General features: G+C 42.0%; 1 long non-coding RNA gene across 1 annotated transcript; it reads left to right on the top strand.

Annotated features, from left to right (window-relative positions):
* Window positions 1–309: 309 nt before the first annotated feature.
* On the top strand, window positions 310–2797 carry Gm34348. The gene is made up of 3 exons (XR_381254.2): window positions 310–417; window positions 1003–1098; window positions 2547–2797. It is a non-coding gene; the product is annotated as a predicted gene, 34348 (long non-coding RNA).
* Window positions 2798–4201: the final 1404 nt, after the last annotated feature.

Here is a 4201-nt window from a genome sequence, read left to right as displayed (position 1 = left end):
TAATGGCTTAGGGCTGGTGGGAAGGAAGAGTGTGGACAGATCTTACGTAGACCAAGAATGAAATGTGCTTATTACCTGAGCTTCCATTTGCTAAAACCCTCAGAGGAGCATGCTTTACATAGTGATGGATCTGAATGAATGACTCCGGCTTGTTCAGTGGTGCATGTGGGAAGAGAGACAGGCTGCTTTTCCGGTCTGGGCTCTCTGACCTGCAGAGGCTGCAGTAGTGAAGTACGGGCCAGATCATACTTTAGTGAATGGAAGTCAAATCCTGCAACCCAGTCGATCATTAATGGAGAAGGCCTGATGGCCTCAGACTACTTAATTTTTATCTCTACATCTTAGTGATGCCAATACTGGGAGATAAGGAATGCTTGAAGCCCAAGTCTTTGCTATGTCCTCCATGCCATGACTCAGGTGTGTATCTTTCTCAGACTCTAGGAGACGCATGCGTAGTTAGTGCTTCACTCCAGACCTGTGATGGTTCTATCACTGCTCCAGTCTCACCAACTTTGTGCCACTAATTAATTTCCATGGCAGCCCTGACTGCTACTCAGTGGCCAATCAGAGGGAATTACAAGTCTGGGCTCCAGCCCTGTGTTAGAAAGCTCTTGTCAAATTGGGAGGACTGATTTTCCCATCCCTACCATCAGAAAATGATCCTCTGGAGAACAGCCACCAGCAGTGTTTCAGCCACAGGCCAGAACCTCCCGAAACAGGACTGATTGCACAAAGGCAGCAGCCGTGTAATTTTTGCTCTTGCAGGTGTAACCATGGTAATGAGATCAGACGGAAAAACCTTTTCTTAATGTAGGCAACACTCAAGTGCGCACAGCAGTTTGGGGTGCTGGTTTAATTTTAGAATCTGTGCTTTGTTTCATGGAACAAAGAATGCTGTAAAAGGCTTGCTTTGGACCTTTCCTAGCACCACCTCTTTCCAGGACAGTGAAGTCCAGTTGTAGGTGAGGTTTGTAATCATCGGTTTCTGAATCTGCTTTTCAGGTAGGGTATCCATCTACCTGCTGCAGCTGCTGTGACATGACGGTGCCATTAGAAAGTCATTCTGTGGTGGCACTTCCCAGGAGTATCTACAGTATGGTAAAGGAACTAACCTCAAGAAAACACAGAAAAAAAAAAAAAAGAAAAAAAAAAAAAGAAAACACAGGTGTACTTATTAGTGTATGGTTAAACCAGGCATAGCTTTAGTTTGGATAATCTGCAGGACAAACCCTGAAGAGTAGATGCCATTATTGGCTCCTGCTGGAGGTAGCCGGAGTGCAGAGATTCGGTAACCTGCCAAGACCCCATGATGCTTAATTAGTGTCCTCAGTGTTTGCCCTAAGTGTTCTGCCTGAGGGTCTGCAACCTGGACCATCACTTCAATGTCATGCTCTAGTATTAGTTGTGCACAGTACAGGCAGAGTTATGAGGAGGACAAAAGATCATGGAGAGGGCTGTGGAGCAGAACCTTAAGAAGTTTTACTGAGAGCCTAGAGCAGTGGTTCTTAACCTATAGCTCATGAGCCCTTTGGAGGTTGAATATCAGACAACCTGCATTTCAGATATTTACATCACAATTCATAACAGTAGCAAACTTAGTTATGAAGTAGTAATGAAATAATTTTATGGATGTAGATTATCACAGCCTGAGGAACTGTACTAAAGAGTTGCAGCATGAGGAAGGTTGAGAGCTACTGGCCTAGAGAGATGACTCAGTGATTAAGGTCACTTGGTCCTCTTCCAGAGGACATGAATTCAGTTCCTATCACCTACACCGTATAGACTAGATAGGCATCAAACCTGGCAGGGCCTTGATCTTACAGATTTCCTATCTTGTAGAATCTCAGGAAACAAATCATGTTCTTCATAAGGTATCCAATCTTGGGAATTTTGTTAGAGTAGTCCAAACTGAGGCATTTCTATCACATCAAAGACTATATTGACCCTGTTTTGTGCAGTTATCTCTCCTGCTTGGGTTAGAAACTCTAGATCCAACCCTATAGGTGGAACAACAATATGAACTAACCAGTACCCGGGAGCTCTTGTCTTTAGCTGCATATGTATCAAAAGATGGCCTAGTCGGCCATCACTGCAAAGAGAGGCCCATTGGACTTGCAAACTTTATATGCCCCAGTACAGGGGAATGCCAGGGCCAAAAAGGGGGAGTGGGTGGGTAGGGGATTGGGGGGGTGGGTATGGGGGACCTTTGGGATAGCACTGAAAATGTAAACGAGGAAAATACCTAGTTAAAAAAAAACTCTAGATCAAATTGAAGCTTTTTTTTTTTTTTTTTTTCTTTCAGTCCAGTATTACTCCAGCTACAGAGGCACTTAGCTGAAGCTGGTTAAGTAAATGAATTAAGGACCACTTGGCTAAGAGTACCATGCCATGTTGCATAGAAAATGGCCATGGGAATTGCATGCCCTGCTTTGTTCTTCTCACAGTGGCCCTGGCTTTGGCCTTGGAGATTGCTCTGGCATGTACAGTAGTAGGGTGATAGTTTAGCCTTGGTAACTCGCTGAATGAGACTTTCCTTCTTGCTTCAGTGGGACCTCTGAGCCTTCCAAGGCATCAGAGGAGCACCCTTGATAATTCCTGATTTAAATGCTAATGTGAGTCCTGAAAGGAAGGCTGCCTGCTGACAAAGGAACCTAACAAGGAACCTAACATGGACTCCAGAGTATCACAGATCCCAGGAGCAACCCACCTGCTGCTCACGGTGAGATGGAGGGACTGGGCTTGTCTGAACCTCTTTGTTTTGGAGGAGCACATTAAATAGCAACAGTTAAGCAGTCTTGGGCTGATAATTTTCAGAGAGCTGGAAATCATCCAATTGATGAGCCTTGATAAACACTAAACATTTTTTGCTGTTGGTAAAATCCAAACAGCAAAAACAGAGACTCGCTAGACTTCCAGGCAGCACGGAAGAGAAGTCAGAACCCTGCCATTATTAGATGTGTGAGCTTAGCATGTGACACTGTTGCTTGAACCATAGGAAAATCTACCTTTGGAGGCTAAGAGAATTTAATGGAGTTGTGTTTCTAATGCAGACCATAACTGCACCAAACACAAGTAGTGTAACTTTCTCTTGGCTGTTCTGTGGCTTGAGGATATAGGTAAGACATATATGTAACTTCTTCCTACAGATATTCCCCTCTGTTCCTTCCATGCCCTCTTCTACTGACTACAAACAATTGGCTACTAATTAAATGACTTTACAGACCAAACCATGTAATACCAAATTCCTCCAAATGGTCCTAGGCCAGTGGCTCTCAACTAATACCAGATCCTTTAACACACTTCTCATATTGTGGTAACTTCAACCATAAAATTATGTCACTACTTCAGAACTACAATTTTGCTACTGTTATGAGAATCAAAATGTAAGTATCTGATATGAGGGATATCAGATATGAAGCCTCTGTGACAGGCTTGTTCAACCACCAAGGGGTCACTAGCCACATGTTTAGAGCCGCTCTCCTTTACTGATATTCTGGGACATGAAAATATACATACATAAATACAATATACACACACACACATATATATGTATATATGCATATATATATACATATATATATATATGTATACACACAACACACACACAACAGACACACACACAACAGACACACACACACACACACAAATATATGCATGAGCCCTTCTCCTCACTCTCCTGTCTCTAGAGAGCTTGGCCTTTCCCATGCTTTTTCTTCTTCATGCAACATACAGCTCTTTGAGAGTGTAATATTTACATATGTGTTTACTTCTTTAATCTCAGCATCTCCATGAGAACATAAGGTCCACAAGGGAAATGTCACTACCTAGGCATGAACTTAGCACATAGAGTGAATTCTCTATTGACTATCACGATATAGATACTAGTAAGGGTTGGCGTGTTTCTTTCACCAGAGAGAACCAGAAGTTCTCCAGGAATGGGGCCATCTTTAAAGTCCAAGGACATCAATCAATATTGTGTAAAGAATGAATGAATCAGGACAGGGAAACAAACTATAATTCCACTGAGAGTGATCAATTATTAACTTAAGAATTTTCCAGAATATTAAAGAAATTCAGCAGTTAACTTTCATTGGGAAAATATATTTTTACATAGTAATTATAAAGGTAAATGGATATAATCTAATATTATTTATTTATTTGAATTTCTTAAGAACTTGGATATTGGTGTAACCTAGTTTTC

This window comes from Mus musculus, chromosome 12 (assembly GCF_000001635.26).
Source record: "Mus musculus strain C57BL/6J chromosome 12, GRCm38.p6 C57BL/6J".
In the NCBI taxonomy this organism is placed as follows: Eukaryota; Metazoa; Chordata; class Mammalia; order Rodentia; family Muridae; genus Mus; species Mus musculus.
The sequence above is the reverse complement of the archived record's forward strand: the minus strand, read 5'-3'. Positions and strand labels throughout refer to the sequence as shown.